General features: G+C 44.0%; 1 pseudogene; it reads left to right on the top strand.

Annotated features, from left to right (window-relative positions):
• Nucleotides 1-12,666: 12,666 nt before the first annotated feature.
• On the top strand, nucleotides 12,667-15,788 carry LOC109555149 (elongation factor 2 pseudogene; annotated as a pseudogene).
• The last annotated feature ends 4,108 nt before the right edge of the window (nucleotides 15,789-19,896 follow it).

Below are 19,896 nucleotides of genomic sequence, written 5' to 3'. Positions count from 1 at the left end.
CTTTTTCTCCGATTGCAAATGGATTTCATAAAACAGACGGTGGCAACTCTACAATTTCTTCTAAACAATGTAGAAAGGAAGAGATGTTTTTAAAAATATCTCATTACTTGTGAATGGGAGAGACATGGCTGTTTGAGCTTCAAGGGACTTTGAAGTGAGCATGAGTGTGAAAGGCGCTGAGTCGTGTCCGACTCTTTGTGACCCCATGGAGCATACAGTCCATGGAATTCTCCAGGCCAGAATACTGGAGTGGGTAGCCCATCCCTTCTGCAGATCTTCCCAACCCAGGAATCGAAGCAGGGTCTCCTGCATTGCAGGCAGATTCTTTACCAACTGAGCTATCAGGGAGCTTTGAAGGGAATTCTCAAAGGACAGAACCTGTCTTTAATAGATAAGTACTTGATCTCTTACTACTTTTCTTTTCAAGAAATTATAAAAAATAATACATGGTGTTTTTTTTTTTTTTTTTAAGAAAAGTCAAACTATTTTAAAGTATTTCAGTAAAAAAGCAAATGTTCCAGTACTCTCCACACCCACTACCCAAAGTAACTGCCGTTAATAGCGTACTGTAGATCGTTCTGATTCTTCTTCTCAGGCTCTGCAAATATGTTCCGTTTGTATTTTTGACAAAATAAGAATTGCATGGTATGTATTCGACATCTCCCATGTGATATATTTCTCTGCCTCATTTCTGTTAAATAGAAGCGTGGTTTGGTGCTAATTTACGTCATACAGTGTTCCCCTTTTGATTTTCTTGATGGTTCACTATTAAAGATGCTACTGGATTGAATGTCCTCAGGTGCCAGTCCTTTTGAAGAAAGGCTGCCTAGACTTGAAGTTGCCGGTGGGTACTTACCACATCACCTTCCAAAATGTCTATCCCGTTTCCCATGACAATCTTAGCAAGTACTACTTCTTGTATTTCCCATATCCTCCCAGAATTGGATGTCCTTTTTAAATGTGTGTTTCTTGGGTTATTACTAGGGCTGAACGTCAGTGGTCACTGGCCATTTGTATTTGGTTTTTGTGAATTGCCTGTTCATGTTTTGCATTTATTCTTCCATCGGGGTATTTCTTTTAAGTCAGTTTATAAGAACTCTTAATATATTAAGGATATTAATTCTCTGTCATCATGCAGAGATTTTTCTTTGTTACATGACATGACGATACTCATCTAGATTTTCTTTCTTCCTAAAAAACTTGATGATGTGCTATATTCATACATACATATTTGATACATGCAAAAGATTCATATAGTTACGTTGTCTTATGATTTTTGTACGGTATTTGGAATACTTGTGTTTGTATTTAACTTTGGGATTGGATAAGGTCTCGAGTCCAGCTAGCCAGTATGTCATAGCCATTTGTTGAACCATCTGGTCTTCACCTTTATCTTATGCCAACTTCAAGTGAACAGAGGATCTTTTACTTCTTTCTTTCTGAAGTTTTTTCTTTGTGAGGCTCTTGAGGGCAAGCCCATCAGCAGATAATGGTTTATGCATTCATCCAACAAATATTTTTGCTCCTGCTTTGAGCCAGGGATGGTGCTGGGTCCTGCACGTGCTGCCTTCTTCACTGGCCGTGGGGTGCTGGGGAAGGCGACAGAGGTCATGATGCCAGCTGCGTGGCTCCAGTGCCCATTCCAGAAGACTCGAGAAAATAGCGGATCTTCACAAAAGTAGGTTTTAGATAAACTAGGAGGACTCCAGAGGGTGTGTATATGCATGTGTGTGTTTTAAATTCTGACACAGAAGTCGGAGCCATAGGGTAGACTGCAACATAAGCATAGTTTGTTTTCTAACTCAGATAATTGCAGGCTGATTTGTGTCTTGATTTATGATGAGGGCTTTTTGCTGTTAAAATAGTTTTATATTCAACTGCCTTGGTTGTGATGGAATAAAAGTTGCACACTGATAAAAATGGTAATTTTCTTCTATGATGATTTTGAAGCTTTCTGTAATAGCTGATAAAAATAAAGACAGGGTTTTGGTGAATGTGATCTTTGGGGAACAAGTGTAATTTTTTGCGGCTGGCATCATTTAAATCTAATAAGTACCCTCAAAACTGAAGTGGAATCCTAATTTCTTTTTGACTTAAAGAAATGACATAAGTGATACGTGATTAAGGAAAAGGCTTCTTGTGTAAGGCTGAGGTTTTTTAATGATTACTTTAAATACGTATATAACAGTACAGCATTAAAAAGGTGGTATAAAAGGTTGCATGGTATAAGATCTCCTTGCCACCCTGTCCCCAGACAACCATTTCTCCCTGAAGGCAACCATCATTATCAGTTTCTTATAAATCTGTGAGTGTGCATGTGTAATTTTGAAATTGTGAAATGTTCATAACAGAAAATTTTCTGTTTTAACTATTCAATGTGCAGTTTAGTGACACTGAGTACATTCTCTTTGCTGTGCAGCCATCACCACTGTGTATCTCCAGAGCCCTTTTATCTTGCAAAACTGAAATGATACCCGTTAAATGAGAACTCCCCACTCTTCCCCACTCTCAGCCCCTGGCAGTTGCTCATCTACTTTGTCTCCTATGAAATGGACTATTCTAGATACCTCATATTATTGTATATTTTTCTATATGTGTTTATGTATATATCTTATGTGTGTGTTTTTTTACCAAATAGTAAAACACTGTGCACATTTGCACAGTTTGCTCTTTTTAGTTAATATATTTTGATGCTTGTGTGATGTGAATTTCCGTAGAGACATGTCACTCATTTTAAGGGTTGAGGTAGTAGTCCATTATGGATACACCATAATTTCTTAACTGATTTTCTCTTGATGGATATTTATGTTTCCAGTGTTTTTTATTTCATATGTTGTAGTGAATCATCTTTTATATAATACCATTTTTCACAGCCAAGTTTATCTGTAGGAGAAATTCGTAGAGCTTGAACTTGCTGGGTCAAAGAATATATGCATTTTAAACTTTGATAGATATTGCTAAATCAAGGATGGCCTTCCAGTTGTGTGGTTTTAGAGGGGAAAAAAATTACATTTGAGTAGATAAGCACAAATTTGTAGAGATTAGAGAGCTGTTTATTCGGATAGGAAGAAATTATTTTCAGCAGTTAGCATGAGAAAGCAAAACTTCAGAAGCTTCCATTTCACGACCTAGTGTGAACAGAGGAGCTGAGACAGGACCCTTTATTTGGCAAGGAGAACGTCAGCCTGTTCTCATTTGTGGATCTTGAAGAAAATGGAGTGTTTTTATTTTGGTACCGTTCTAACTTGCAGCGGTTCCTTGGGACTCAGGGTTGAAAAGCGCCCGCAGCTGCTGAATGTTCTCCCTTATTTGTGTTGTGACGTCATAAGGAATACCCTGAAAGTATTCAGGACCATATTGCTGTCGCCTTGTTTCTCGTTGACTGTGGTACTCTATTGCAGTCCTTTTTTCACTTACCTTGGACTAATTGAGCATCTGTTATTTGTCACTTCCTGCCCTAGATGCTGGGGACTGTTCATACACTCAGTGATTTTCTGGTCTAAAAGACAACAGGCCAATACGCCTTTATTTTACAAGGGGCTAAAGGTGACAGTGGCCACTTAGAGTGCACGGAAACATTAGATCCCACCTGGACTCCCAGGTAGAGTCAGGGAAGAGACTTCTTTGAAAAATGACCCCCCCACCCAGGACCTGAATGATAAGGCACCATTAAATTCCAGGAGGAGGCACATGCAGAGGAGAGGGCTGTGCGTCTGGAAGCTCGGACGGGAGGGAACTTGGAGAGTTCAGGGTGGGAGGATGGGGCAGCAGGGGGTCTCAGAGAAGTTGCACTGGCAGGGATGCTGGTGGCAGAGCAGACCCAGCTGGCCTGGCTGTGCCAAATAGGCTCAGTCTTCCTTCCAGCGGCCTCACTCTGAGAGGGTCCTGAGCCCCAGGAGGTGGTGGCAGGTGCTCCAGCCACCTGGCCTGTCCCCCCAACCCCCGGGTTCTGGAGGCCATCTGCCCATCAGACCCCAGGGGCTCCCGTTCCACGTCTCCTCCTCAAACCTGATCCTGGAGACTGAGAGGTTGCCCATCCCCCGAAGGTGATGGAGCTACTCCCCAGACAGGCCAGTTTATAACCTTCGGAAGTACTTTGCGAATTCCCAGGATGGTGCCCTACCGCAGGTGACATTCTGCAGCTTGTGCTTTTTACACACTCCTTGGCTTTTGAGCCTGGGCCGTGTTGCTGTGTGCAGCCCTTCATTCATTTAACTTGTCTCCTTGTGCTGTGGAAACATCTTTACAACCGAAGTCCCACCAGAGCCCTGAGGGAGAATGGAATTGTCGAGAAACAAGGATTGACATCTGGTTTATGTTTACATCCTTCGGCTCTATTAACTGAGAAGATATTTTTATTTCGGTGTTTGTGAAAACTTTCCACAAAAAAAAGGCATCCATTTTCTAGACTTATTAATAGAGCAGTCCGAAGGTTTTATTTTTAGTTTTGAAAGAAATCAAAGCAGGCTTCTGAGATAGGCACATTTTCCCTCATTCCCATCTCCTTTTCATGTTTTGCTGCTAAGACAAACATGAGCACTTTTCAGCATGAGCTGGCTGTCTCCATGTAGATTATTTTTGAAAAATGTAAGCACTTGGGTTTTTCTGGGGTTTCTACTGGTACTTAAGTTTTGACATTTCTTTGAAAAGTATTTTAAATCTGTATATACATTTTTAGTAATTTGTTTTTAAAATACAAATGTCTGTGTTTTGGGGTTTTCTGTTTTTGTAAACAGCAGAAGGTATTAGTCTATATTAAGTACTAATTTGCTCTAATATTTTCAGCTGTTTTTGGAATTACACTTGGCAAAAAAAAAGAGACAAATGTCTGCAGTTGTGACAGTTTGTCTTTTTGTTCCTTTTAACTCCAGAATAAATAATTCTAGTGAATTTTTTTCTAGGCTTGTAAGAACACAGGAATGATTTGAGTCATTGTAATAAGTAGTTAGGCAAAATTGAAAGTCTTTTTTTTCAGTGGTATGACCCTGTAAGAAACTGTTAATACAGCCTGTGAGCAACTGTGTAAAATTTCTTAACCACTCTTCCAGATTGTTTAAGACAAAAGAAAATGAACAACCAAACAAAAATACTGTTCATTATGCTCTTTATTTTTAATTACATAAGTAAAGCATCATTCTAGGAAATTTAGAAAATGCATGTGGAAATTACTCTGGAGATTCCAGCATGCAGAGAAAACTGCTGTTACTGTTTGGTGTGTATCTTTCTAGAATGAGGGTTCTGGCTCAAGTTTGAGAAGTTAGGGGTTCTGTAACCTTGGATATATACTTGGCCTTTATTTTTACTAACCTCTCAGTAAAAATTTAATGACAGATGTAGGCAGCAGACCATGGTAGTGTTAGGAGTACCTGTGCTTTTGTTCCCAATAGAGAGCAAAGATGCTTTCATATAGTATTCCATGCAGTTACAGAGATTTTGAAATATTGCTCGTGTTCATCACAACTCAAACTTAGTTGTCAGACTCACTTCCAGATCTGGCTATTTATTTAGTGGTTTACTAAAGAGGCACATATTACTCTTAATACCAATTCTCAAAGTAAGTTGTTAATCAATTTCTATTTATTTTATTTTATGTATTTGAAAACATCCTTCTGAGGAGTGGTTCAGAGGGCCAAAGTCCATTATGCCATGCAACTCCAGATATAAGAACAGCCAACATTTGAGTGGTCGCTGTGCCAGGGAAAGAGATCAGGAAAGCCCTAAAACACAGGTGCATTAAAGAGAGACAGAATGACGTGAAAAGTGAGTTTAAATTACTATATCAAATATTTTTTATGAACACATTAATATTTTCCAGATCCTGTGCAAAGTGTACTACAACTGGCAAATAATAACCTAAAGGTTACCTTTGCTATTGGCATTTTAAATATCCTTCTAGAGTCTTCTTTACACACCTGTGTATATGTGTCTGTGTTTTACTTATCAAATATTTATTTGTTTTTTGGCTGCACTGGGTTTCAGTTGCAGCACATGGGATATTCAGTCCTCGTAGTAGCATGCAGGATCTTTTAGTTGTAGCATACAGGATCAAGTACTCTGACTAAGGATCGAACTCGGGCCCCTTGCATTGGGAGCATGGAGTCTTAGCCACTGGACCACCAGAGAAATTCCTACATGTTGATTGAGATAAATGGGATCATATAGTATGTACTGTTGTAACTTGCCTTCTTTCCACACTGATAATGCCATAGATATCTTTCCATGTCAATAAAAATACGTATCATCACTTTTCTCTACAATAAAAATAACTTGTGTTTTCTAATTATAAAAGTAATAACTGTTTTGTGGGGAAAAAATGTTTTTTAGAAAATATGGGAAGAGGAAACGGAAGGATTGTCCATAAAACTGACATCTACACATAGATAATGTTTTTGTGCCATCATTTTTAATGATCACCTGACATTTTATTGATGGCTCTATGTTGATTTAATTAGAGCTGTTTCCATTATTTCTGTGCTTTCATTTCTGTGTGGCTGTGTGCTGACCATTCTACTCTGTGCCTGTGTCTCTAGCTTGCATCTCTAACCTCTTTTTTTGTTTGTTTTCTTAATTACTTTATTTTAATTGGAAGATAATTACTTTACAATATTGTGATGATACAATATTGTGATGATTTTGGGCGTCTCTAACCTCTTGAGCCCTGCATTGGATGGCCTCTTCAGTCTTTCCCCCGGAGTTGCTCCTAGCCGTCTCAAACTTAACAAGTCCCAAACAGAACTCTTGCTTTTTTCCCTCCTTCAATTCTGCTTTGGACACGACTGAGCGACTATACACCAACAATGGGTCTGCTTCTCTTCATAGTTTCTGTTTCATTAAATATCATCAGCATCCGCCCAGTTACCAGTCTAAAATTCTAGGAGATGTCCTAGGTTCTCACCTTCCTCTAATCCACCAGCAAGTACTATGGGCCTCCACATTCAAAATGTACCTCAGAACCAACCACTTGTCACCACCTCCACTAAGACCTCAGTCCCCACCACAAGTCACTTCTCAGACGGATGCTCTAAGATTTCAGGTCACATACTGAGCAGCTTTCTCACCCACACTTGGAAACAGCTACATCCTTCATAGGCCTTTTTTTTTTTTTTTTTTTACAGTGATACTTAATTCTAAGTGATTAAATTTTTCCACGTACAAGTACTGGGTTCCTTGCTGCTCTGTGTTGAAGAATCTGCAGTTCATCAGGCTGTCATCCAGTCATTCATCCCATGACAGAATTAAGTGTCTACCGTACCTGGGGCAGTGTGGTAGGCAGGCTGTAGGGTGACCGACACAGAGTGGCATCTATTTTGCATGGAGCTCAAGTGTGACTGGAAAGAGAGACTTTAAATAATTTCGGAGAGACAGACTTTAAATAATTTTCAAGTGATTATGTAATTACAGTGGGTTCAGTGTTCTAAAGGAGGAGTTGGAAGAGGGTTCACTGTGATCATGTGTAATGGAGGAATAGCCCAGCCTTGGGAGGGATATGGAGGCCCGCCCTAAGGAGGCAGTGCTGAAGTGAGGGACCAAGGGGGCAAAGCCCAGAGTGGAGGAGGGCTTTCCAGGTGGAGAAGAGTACCTGTGAAAGCCCCGAGTCTGGCCAGAGCTTCATCAACTGAGATACTTAAGCAGGCTACGGCAGAGCAGGGGTTGGGAGCTGAGATGCAGGCTGAGTGGCTGACAAGGTGGGTGCAGGATTTTTGACATTAATGTCATAATAGTAGGGAGCTATCAAAGGGTTAGGCTGTTTGGATTTTGATTTTATAATCAAAGTATTACAGCCCCTTGATAACAGCATAACCTCAAGGTTATGGTGAAAACAACAGTCTAGCCCTCTCCTCTCCTGTTCCATGACCCAGAGATGCGATGCCAGCTTTACATGGTGTCTCCTTTGAGTTTCTTTGGTTACTGTCAGAACTAAATTGTATATTTATGTGTCTTTCTTGATTTGACAACGTTGGGGAGTTACAAAAGAAGACAGCTTACATTACCTCCCTTTCTGGCATTCATATTCACAACAGTGGTTCCTGTTCCATCACCTTTAGTCCATAAAACACTTCCCCTCTCTGGAAGGGGATATAATAACCCTGGATCAGTAAAAATGCTAAATGTTTACCTTTGATAACTAAATTCCAGAGTAAGGAGCTGGTGTAATGATCACCTGAAATGGTGGCAAAATATTTGCTGTTGTATTTTCTGTTCTCTTTCATGTCAATATAGACTCGTGGAATTTTACTTATTAAATGTTTTACTCTGCAGCCAAAGTCACTATTCTTTCTTGATCAAATTATTCCAAATGTGGCCAGTGAGATTCCCTTTATGCTGGCACCTGTGTCATCTTGGCATACCCTTATTAATTAGTCTTTGAGTGATTCTTTGCTTTCTGGGATAAGACATTCCATCCCAATGTGTGCTTTTCCTAACCCAGAACTGGTTCCAAGAGTTCTGGATCCTTTTAGTGGGAAATGGTATTTAGAATTTCAGTGTTAGATGTGCACACTCTTACTGGGATGCCATTGTATCTATGATCTTTCAGTGGACAAAGCTAGAAAACATACTGAAAAGCTTTCTTACCTCACAAATACATAACGATGTCTACAATGGAAATTAACATTAGAGGGTTTGTCATTAAATTAACATTAGTGGATTTGTCTTCAACTTTATTTTACCCTTATATATCTTTTTCTTACACAAAAAAAGTTCATTCCTAATTAACATTAAAGGTTACTTAATCTTGTAATATACATAAAATAATTATCAAATTATAATGTCATTAGTACTACGAAAATAATAATTATGAATGAAGTTTCAGATTTCTTCTTGTCCTTAGGATATATCTTACCAGGGACGTAAAATCAAGATTATTGTGTTCAAAAACCACCTGGAGGATTTGCTTCTAGTAGTAGTGAGGTAGCTCATTTTGGACTACCTCCCACCTCCTTGCAGATAACAGCTAACAACTCAAAGACAAAAATAAAAAACCACTTGTTTTAAGGCACTAGAGAGAGACTGAAAACAGGCAGAAATTAGAGGGAAGTCGATACTTGGAAGAAGGAAACTGCATTAGATGAAAAACAGCTATTTACCCACAGGCAGTCCTCCTCAGTGCTGCTGCAGGGAAACAGAAACTTTGATAGAGTCCTAGACTCGAGGGTTAAGGAATAAGAGGAATGAAGGCAGAAATTCTGGAAATCAGATTAGCCACAGGCAGTGGGGAAGGTAGGCAAATTCTTCATAGAAACTCTACCCAACTCCAGCTAAGGCAGAAGGAATGAATAGAGATTTCACCTGCTGCTCACCACAGGGAAGACTGAAGATCTCTTCAAGAAAATTAGAGCTACCAAGGGAACATTTCATGCAAAGATGGGCACAATAAAAGAAACGGTATGGACTGAACAGAAGCAGAAGATATTAAGAGGTAGCAAGAATACACAGAAGAACTACACAAAAAAGATCTTCATGACCCAGATAACCACAATGCTGTGATCACTCACCTAGAGTCAGACATCCTGGTTTCTGAAGTCAAGTGGGCCTTAGGAAGCATCAATAAGAACAAAGCTGGTGGACGTGATGGAATTCCAGCTGAGGTATTTCAAATCCTAAAAGATGATGCTGTGAAAGTGCTGCACTCAATATGCCAGCAAATTTGGAACACTCAGTAGTAGCCTCGGGGCTGGGAAAGGTCAGTTTTCATTCCAATCCCAAAGAAAGGCAGTGCCAAAGAATGTTCAAACTACTGCACAATTGAACTCATCTCACACGCTAGCAAAGTGATGCTCAAAATTCTCCATAGGCTTCAACAGTATGTGAACAGAACTTCCAGATGTTCAAGCTGGATTTAGAAAAGGCAGAAGAACCAAAGATCAAATTGCAAATATCTGTTGGATCATAGAAAAAGCAAGAGAACTCAAGAAGAACACGTACTTCTGCTTCATTGATCGCACTAAAGCTTTTCACTGTATAGATCACAACAGACTGGAAAATTCTTAAAGAGATGGGAATACCAGACCGCTTGACCTGCCTCCTGAGAAATCTGTATGCAGGTCAAGAAGCAACAGTTAGAACTGGACATGGAACAATGGACTGGTTCCAAATTGGGAAAAGAGGCTGTATATTGTCACCCTGCTTATTTAACTTATATGCAGAGTACATCATGAGAAATGCCAGGCTGGATGAAGCACAAACTGGAATCAAGATTGCCAGGAGAAATATCAATAACTTCAGATATGCAGATGACACCACTCTTATGACAGAAAGTGAAGAGGAACTAAAGAGCCTCTTGATGAAAGTGAAAGAAGAGAGTGAAAAAGCTGGCTTAAAACTGAACATTAAAAAAAAAACAAAGATCATGGCATCCAGTCCCGTCATTTCATGGCAAATAGATGGGGAAACAATGGAAACAGTGACAGACTATTTTCTTGGGCTCCAAAATCACTGCAAATGGTGATTGCAGCCATGAAGTTAAAAGATGCTTGCACCTTGGAAGAAAAGCTATGACCAACCTAGAGAACATATTAAAAAGTAGAGACATTACTTTGCCAACAAAGGTCCATCTAGTCAAAGCTGTGGTTTTCCCAGTATGACTCTGGGAATGATCGTGATTCTCACATCCCAGTCATGTATAGATGTAAGAGTTGAACCATAAAGAAAGCTGAGCACCGAAGAATTGATACTTTTGAACTGTGGTGTTGGAGAAGACTCCTGAGAGTCCCTTGGACTGCAAGGAGGTCAAACCAGTCAATCCTAAGGGAAGTCAGTCCTGAATATTCATTGGAAGGACTGATGCTGTAGCTGAAGTTCCAATAATTTGGCCACCTGATGCAAAGAACTGACTCACTGGAAAAGACCCTGATGCTGGGAAAGATTGAAGGCAGGAGGAGAAGGGGATGACAGGATGAGATGGTTGGATGGCATCACCAACTCAATGGACGTGAGTTTTCGCAAGCTTTGGGAGTTTGTGATGGACAGGGAAGCCTGGTGTGCTGCAGTCCATGGGGTTGCAAAGAGTTGGACACTACTTAGCAACTGAACTGAACATGCCATACGTGAAATTTAATTCAAGATTAATTATGGATCTAAATATAAAGCTTTTAGGAAAAAGCAGGAGAATGTCTTCACAATCTAGAGATAAAGGTTTCTTAGCATACAGAAAGCAGTAATTATTAAAGGGGAAAATGGATACATTGGACTTCATTAAAACTTAAAACTTTTTCTTTTCCAAAGGTAAGATTAAGAAAATGAAAAGACAGAAGTCATTGAGAAGTAGTTGACACAAGTTGTAAATAGGAAAGTCGTATATCTGACAAATGACTTATATCCAGAATACATAAAGAACTCTTTCAATTCAATAATAAAAAAGACAGTCTATTTTTGAAACAGGAAAAGATTTTAGTAAGTACTTCATAAAGGAAGGCATTTGAGTGATGACCAGTTTTCATGTGAAAAAGTACTAACAGTCATCAGAGAAATGCAAATTAAAGCCACAATAAAATACCACTACACACCCACTGGAAGGGCCAAAACTGAAAACTGACAACACCAAATGTTGCTGAGGATATGGGGTGGGGCTGACTAGAAACTGGTGCCAGGGAAACTTTCTGTGACCATGGTAACATCTTTTATCTTGATAGGGTTTGGCTTATACAGGTGCATACACTTGACAGAACTCATCAGATGGTACACTTAAAATTTGTCATTTTACTGGATGTAAATTTTACCTAAAAACGAGTTTTCATCTCTAGTCAATGGTATACATGCTAACTTGTTTGGAGATGAAGCGTACTGGTGAACTTTGAAATGCATCAAAAATAAGATGGATTGATGTGTGGATGAATCATGTCAATAATGGTAGAATCTGGGTGATATATATATGGGTGTTCTTTGTACAGTTTGTTCAATTTTTCTGTATGTTTGAAATTTTTCTTCATAATGTGTTGGGGAAAAGTCACTTGGAATAATTCTTTTTTGTGTGGTTATGTTACTGATTTGATGTAGTTAGCTTTATTTGTTTTCAGTGTTGTGGTTTGCTTTTTCTCTTTATTTGTAGAATACAGTCAAGCCTAATTTAATTGGGGAATTTCTCCTTTAGCAAATTTCTTCAGTTATGATTGTAGAATAACAGAGTTATGATTGTCATAATGATTCTTTATGTGTGTGCTAAGTCGCTTCAGTCGTGTCTGACTCTTTGCGACCCTATGGACTATGGCCCATCAGGCTCCTCTGTCCATGGGGTTCTCCAGGCAGAAATTCTAGAGTGGGTTACCATTTCCTCCTACATGATTCTTTATGTTAATAGCCTATATGCACACTTTATGTACATGTAAACAAAACGTATGGGTTTTATAATTCTGTTTTGTTATACTTATTCCGATCACATGTATTGAAATGAAATTTGTATCTATTGAATCTAGTATAAGAGACTTGAATTTAAATAAAAGCCAAGCCTCAGATGATAATTAGACTTGTGGTGACCACTTTGTATCGTATAAGTGCTGTATACCTGAAAGATATAATTTTTTAAAAGGCCAAAAAAAAATTAATAGGAAGAAGCTAAGCCCATATAATGCTTAGAAGTTATTAGTTTCTTTCTTATCCTTCTACTGCTTCCTCTTGCAAAAAGATAAACCAGCTCTTCCGCCGTCGTCGCCGCCGCCATCCTTGGCGTGACCTAGCTCGCTCAGATCTTCCTTGGAGAATCCACCACCATCTGCCACCGTGGTGAACTTCACAGTAGACCAGATCCGGGCCATCATGGACAAGAAGGCCAACATCTGGAACATGTCTGTCATTGGCCGCATGGACCATGGCAAGTCCACTCTGACGGACTCCCTGGTGTGCAAGGCAGGTGTCATCGCCTCTGCCCGGACTAGGGAGACCCGCTTCACTGACACCCGGAAAGACGAGCAGGAGCATTGCATCACCATCAAGTCAACGGCCATCTCCCTTTTCTATGAGCTTTCAGAGGACGATTTGAATTTCATCAAGCAGAGCAAGGATGGCTCTGGCTTCCTCATCAACCTCATCAGCTCCCCTGGGCACGTCGACTTTTCCTCAGAGGTGACAGCCGTGCTCTGTGTCACTGACGGTGCCTTGGTGGTGGTGGACTGCGTGTCGGGTATGTGTGTGCAGACAGAGACAGTGCTGTGCCAGGCCATTGCCGAGCGCATCAAGCCAGTGCTGACGATGAACAAGATGGACCGGGCCCTGCCTGAGCTGCAGCTGGAGCCTGAGGAGCTCTACCAAACCTTCCAGCGCATCGTGGAGAACGTCAACATCATTATCTCTACCTATGGTGAGGGCGAGAGTGGCCCCTTGGGCAACATCATGATCGACCCCGTCCTTGGTACTGTTGGCTTCAGGTCTGGTCTGCACGGTTGGGCCTTTACCCTGAAGCAGTTTGCAGAGATGTATGTGGCCAAGTTTGCCACCAAGGGCGAGGGACAGCTAGGGCCTGCTGAGCGGGCCAAGAAGGTGGAGGACATGATGAAAAAGCTGTGGGGAGACCGGTACTTTGATCCAGCCACCGGCAAGTTCAGCAAGTCAGCCAACAGCCCTGATGGCAAGAAGCTGCCACGGACATTCTACCAGCTTATCCTGGACCCAGTCTTCAAGGTGTTTGATGCAATCATGAACTTCAAGAAAGAGGAGATGGCAAAACTAATTGAAAACCTGGACATCAAGTTGGACAGTAAAGATAAGGACAAGGAGGGTAAACCACTTCTGAAAGCTGTGATGTGCCGCTGGCTGCCTCCTGGGGATGCCCTGCTGTAGATGATCATCATCCACTGTCTTCCCCTGTGACGGCCCAGAAGTACTGCAGTGAGCTCCTGTACGAGGGGCCCCCAGACGATGAGGCAGCCATGGGCATTAAAAGCTGTGATCCCAAAGGCCCTCTCATGATGTACATTTCCAAAATGGTGCCGACCTCTGCCAAAGGTCGGTTCTGTGCCTTTGGCCTGGTCTTCTCAGAGCTGGTGTCTACTGGCCTGAAGGTCCGCATCATGGGACCCAACTATACTCCTGGGAAGAAGGAGGACCTGTACCTGAAGCTGATCCAGAGGACAATCCTGATGATGGGCCATTACATGGAGCCTATCAAGGATGTGCCTTGTGGCAACATTGTGGGCCTGGTGGGCGTGGACCAGTTCCTGGTGAAGACTGGCACCATCACCACCTTTGAGCATGCCCACAACGTGCGGGTGATGAAGTTCAGTGTGAGCCCTGTTGTCAGGATCGCTGTGGAGGCCAAGAACCCGGCCAACCTGCCCAAGCTGGTGGAAGGTCTGAAGCGGCTGGCCAAGTCGGACCCCATGGTGCAGTACATCATCGAGGAGTCTGGGGAGCTGCACTTGGAGATCTGCCTCAAGGACCTGGAGGAGGATCATGCTTGCATCCCCATCAAGAAATCTGACCCAGTTGTCTCATACCGGGAGACTATCAGCAAGGAGTCGAACGTGCTCTGCCTGTCAAAGTCACCCAACAAGCACAATAGGCTTTACATGAAGGCATGGCCCTTCCCTGATAGCCTGGCTGAGGACATCGACAAGGGTGAGGTGTCCGCCCGCCAGGAGTTCAAGCAGCGGGCCCGCTACCTGGCTGAGAAGTATGAGTGGGACGTGGCAAAGGCCCGTAAGATCTGGTGCTTCGGCCCTGATGGCACGAGCCCCAACATCCTCACGGACATCACCAAAGGTGTGCAATACCTCAGTGAAATCAAGGACAGTGTGGTGGCTGGCTTCCAGTGGGCCACCAAGGAGGGGGCGCTGTGAGAGGAGAACATGGGGGCGCGCGCTTTGATGTCCATGATGTGACGCTGCACACTGATGCCATCCACCGTGGGGGTGGCCAGATCATCCCCACAGCTCGGTGCTGCCTGTATGCCAGTGTGCTGAAGCCCCGGCTCATGGAGCCCATCTATCTTGCGGAGATCCAGTGTCCGGAACAAGTGGTTGGTGGCATCTACAGCATCCTGAACAGGAAGCGGGGCCACATCTTTGAGGAGACCCAGGTGGCCAGCACCCCCATGTTTGTCGTGAAGGCCTACCTTCCTGTCAAAGTCCTTTGGCTTCACCGCTGACCTGAGGTCCAACACAGGCGGCCAGGCCTTCCCCCAGTGTGTGTTTGACCACTGGCAGATCCTGCCCGGTGACCCCTTTGACAATACCAGCTGCCCCAGTCAGGTGGTGGCAGAGACACACAAGTGCAAAGGCCTGAAGGAAGGCATCCCAGCCCTGGACAACTTCCTGGACAAGTTGTAGGCGGCCTCCGCTTAGCCCACCACAAGGTGGGGTGCAGCCCCCGTGCCCAGGGACAAGTGACCACAGCAGCAAGCCCCCACATTCCCCACAACACCTCAAGGCTGCAGTAATGCTCTGCCTGACAGGTTTCTGGGGCCCACTTCGTGCCATCGCTCAACATGAACTTGATGCCGTTTCTTTTGATATTTATTTCCAGATTTCGGGGGCAACAAGTGCCCTCGCAGCAGGGTCTTATCTGGCTGGTGGGGATGGGGGAGGGGATGGAACAACCAATACTTTTTTGTTGAGAGGGAAACTTAATGTCAAAAAAAAGTTAAAAATAAATGCATTAAGAGGTTTATTTGGGTAAATGGCCCCTAGTGGATTTTCCTCCAGAAGGGGGCAAGAAACAAGCAGGTATGTTCTCTTTGGACAGAAGCTAGAAGGCAGGAAACCCCACCCGCACAGTGTCACTGAGCGCCTCCAGCTGTATTAGTGCCATTGGAATAATAAACTCGACATGGTGGGAAATAAAAAATAAACCAATATATACATATATTCTTATTTATCCTGCTTATACAAAAAACATGTTTTATATACTGTTCTGCATCTTGTTTTGTTTGTTTTTACTTCCTCTGTCCTGGAGATCACTCCCTACCAGTGTTGATACCCTCCTTGCTTATAGTGGTATGGAGCTCTCCCTTCCGCACTCTTTTTGTTCCTGCTGCACAGACTCTGTTATGCAGATGAACCATGCTTTAGTCAAGCAGCTCTCTGTGGATGGACATTTGGGTACTTTTCAGTCTTTTCCTGTTGTAAACAGTGATGCTCTGTTGTTTTGTATTTGTGACTAACCCATTTTTAACCTCTGAACTCCCATTGTCTGTTTCTTTCTTGTTTGTAGATGTTTCTGTTGTGGTTTTACGGCTAAATTATCTTCAAAAACATGAGACTATTCTGTGTCCTCTAGGGACAGAATTGATCTCTCTTCCATATTGCTGGGTCTCTTCCCCAAACCCTGGAGAGCTGTTTGTATTGGGGACAGGAGGCCTGGGTGGTGGGCCCCCTGCCCCTGCTCTCTGGTGGAGTCACCCCTGCCCTGCAGGGTCCCTTCCCCTGGGGAGGGTGGGCGTAGGAGTTTTATGGGAGTGGAGGGCTGAGCAGGGCAGGCTGACCTGCAGACTTGGCTCTTGTGGGAAGCAGACAAACGCCATGGACAGAGGTGGGCTTCGCTTGGCCTACTGTCAGCCCCACCAGGAGCCTTGCAGGGAAGACAAGAAGGTTCCAGCTGCAAACTTAGAAAAAACTGTCTGGTTTCTGGCCTGTGGGGGAAAGTGGCACCTTGCACTCCACGTGTGCAACACTCACCAACCCTATTGCCATCACCCTCACTAGGGAGCTGGCTGAAAATGCCCTGCACCCAAACCTTCTGGATCAGAATATGATGGTCAACAACCCCCCAGGTGACTTGTCTGTCCGGGAGAGTTTGAGGGCCACTGCTTGCCCCAAGTCTGGTCTGCTCTGATCTGAGCATTTTGGGGGGTTTTAACAGGGGCTCCCCTCTCCTGTGTAGCTTCCTTGACTACTATTCACTCTGTTAGTCCCCACACTATTTCCAGCATCTGGAAATTTGTGAAGCATATCTCATCTGTTCAGAAGTCTCCTGCTATCATTTCTGTCGTCTGTTGGAGGATTCTTCCTCTTTATACATCTGAACTTTATTTCTTTGAGATTTGGAGGGCTAAGAGCACGTGCATGTACACAGTTGTCATCCTCTAGTGAAGGATTTAAGCAAGGGGCTGGTATAATCTGGAGAGCTTTATCAGGCAGTGAGGACAGAAGCCAGATTAGAATGGATGGTTGGGAGGTGAGGGAGTGGAGGCTGGGTATACACAATTCTTTCTGAGAAGTTTTGTTGTGATGAGGACCAGAGAAATAGGGGTGGATGGGGTCAATGTCAGTTGTGGGGTTGCAGAGGGTCTTTTTCAGGTAGATGGATCTGAGAACATGTTTGCATGAGGAGGTGGAGGTGGAGGAGATGGCATCCTGGACGAGCAGAGTCCTTGCTTGACGAGAGGCCATGGAAGGGCAGGCTCCAGGTAGGCACTTCCTCTTTGAAAAAGACGAGGAGGACAGAAGGTGCATAGATCCTTTGTGAAAGCTTGGGAGTCTAGTGAGAAGTAGAGCTCAAATAGAAGCTGATGAGTTTATGGGATAGCTGCATCAAAGGACCCCAAAGTGGGCAGCTTCCACCAACAGTAGGACATTCTGGCACAGTGCCGGAGGCCAGAGGTCTGAAATCAAGCTGTTGCATGGTTCCGCTCCATGTGGAGACTAGCAGAGGATTCTCTCGTGCCTCTTGTGGCAGCTAGTTATTGTTATTCATTCACTCAGTTGTGTCTGACTCTTTGCAACCCCATGGACTGCAGCACACCAGGCTTCCCTGTCCATCACAAGCTCCCAGAGCTTGCTCAGACTCAGGTCCATCAAGTCGGTGATGCCATCCAACCATCTCATCCTCTGTTGTCCCCTTCTCCTCCTGCCTTCAATGTTTCCCAGCATCAGGGTCTTTTCCAGTGAGTCAGTTCTTCGCATCAGGTGGCCAAATTATTGGAGCTTCAGCTTCAACATCAGTCCTTCCAATGAATATTCAGGATTGATTTCTTTTAGGATTGACTGGTTTGACTTCCTTGCAGTCCAAGGGACTCTCAAGAGTCTTCTCCAACACCACAGTTCAAAAGCATCAATTCTTCGGTGCTCAGCTTTCTTTATGGTTCAACTCTCACATCTGTACATGACTGGGATGTGAGAATCACGATCATTCCCAGAGTCATACTGGGAAAACCATAGCTTTGACTAGATGGACCTTTGTTGGCAAAGTAATGTCTCTACTTTTTAATATGCTGTCTAGGTTGATCATAGCTTTTTTTCCAAGGAGTAAGCATCTTTTAATTTCATGGCTGCAGTCACCGTCTGCAGTGATTTTGGAGCCCAAGAAAATAAAACTCTGTCACTGTTTCCACTGTGTGACCCCAGTATCCATGTGAGTCAGTCCCTCCCCTTCCTTGAGGCTGTGCACCTGCTGACTTGGGCCTTCCCTGAATGCCCTGTTTTTTCCAAACAGTAGCTTTCGTCCTTTTCTGATAGTATGTCTATCTAACTATCTGTCATTCCTGCTGGGGCAGAACTGTCCAGGATGGGGTTATTTGCCGTGTTCACTGAGGTGGCTTACTTATGTTTACTTTGAGTGCTCAGTTGTGTCTGACTTTATGCGACCCCATGGACTGTAGCCCGCCAGGCTCCTCTGTCCATGAGATCCTCCAGGCAAGAATACTGGAGTGGGTCACCATTTTCCTTCTCCAGGGGATCTTCCCAACCCAGGGATACAACCAGTGTCTCCTGCATTGCCAGGTGTGTTCTTTACCACTAGCACCACCTGGGAAGCCCAAAGTCACTCAGTCGTGTCTGACTCTTTGTGACCCCATGGACTATCCCATGGAATTCTCCAGGCCAGAATACTGGAGGGGGTAGCTGTTCCCTTCTCCAGCAGATCTTCCTGAACCAGGGATTGAACCCAGGTCTCCCACATTGCAGGCGGATTCTTTACTGTCTGAGCCACCAGAGAAGCCTAAGAATACTGGAGTAGGTAGACTATCCCTTCTACAGGGGATCTTCCCAACCCAGGAATTGAACTGGGGTCTCCTGCGTTGCAGGCAGATTCTTTACCGTCTGAGCCACCAGAGAAGCCCAAGAATACTGGAGTGGGTAGCCTATCCCTTCTCCAGCAGATCTTCTGACCCTGGAATCGAACCAGGGTCTCCTGCATTGCAGATGGTTTCTTGACCAACTGAGCTACCAGGGAATGGTATGTGGTGTCCCTGGGTCCTGAGAGGTCCTGGCTGAGTGTGCACCGGGTCTCCCTGTGTGCTGTTGGGGGCCTGGGGCTCAGACGTCTCTCTACCCTCACCCCCCACTATGAGTCACCGGCTGTCTCTTCCACATCTCCAGGCTCACTGGGGCCCCTGAACCCCAGACTTGTGCATCCAGCACTGACTTGCCATCTCTGCTCAGCTTCCAGCAGGCTTCTCCAGCTGAACCTGTTCAAGCCTGAGCTCCCGGTCCCTCAGGCTTGGCCTTTGCCTGGCCTCCCCTTCCCGGTAAATAGCAACTCTGTCTTCTTGGTGGTCAGCTCAGAAAGCCAGCACTAGAGCCCTGAGCTGCTCACTCCCCAGCTCTGCTCCTGTCATCCTCCTCCGGCCTCCCATCCACTGCAGCCCCCCTGGCCCCTCCAGGTCCTACCCTGCTTGAGGGTCTCAGCCTGGCTCCTCCCTTTGTCAGGAACATTCTTCCCCCAGGAATTCCATGGCTCCCTTTCGGGTCTCCTTCAGGTCGGCTCAGTGGGCTCCTTCCCAGCGCTGCCCTCCCTGAAGCTGGACGCCTGCTTCCACCTGGCCACTTTCCCCTGCTTCACCGTTCCCTTCTCACCACCTCCTGTATGCTGTTTGACTCGGTTTCTCCCTGCGTCTCCCCTGGGGTATCTCCAAGGCCTGGAATTATGCACACATACTGGATAGATGGGTGGATGAAGTCTGTAGTGGGACCTTGCCCTAAGATTTTGTCTTATACTCAGAGGGGCAGCCTAGAATACAACCTGCTCTGC

This window comes from Bos indicus, chromosome X, assembly GCF_029378745.1.
Source record: "Bos indicus isolate NIAB-ARS_2022 breed Sahiwal x Tharparkar chromosome X, NIAB-ARS_B.indTharparkar_mat_pri_1.0, whole genome shotgun sequence".
In the NCBI taxonomy this organism is placed as follows: Eukaryota; Metazoa; Chordata; class Mammalia; order Artiodactyla; family Bovidae; genus Bos; species Bos indicus.
This window is presented reverse-complemented; position numbering and strand designations above follow the sequence as displayed.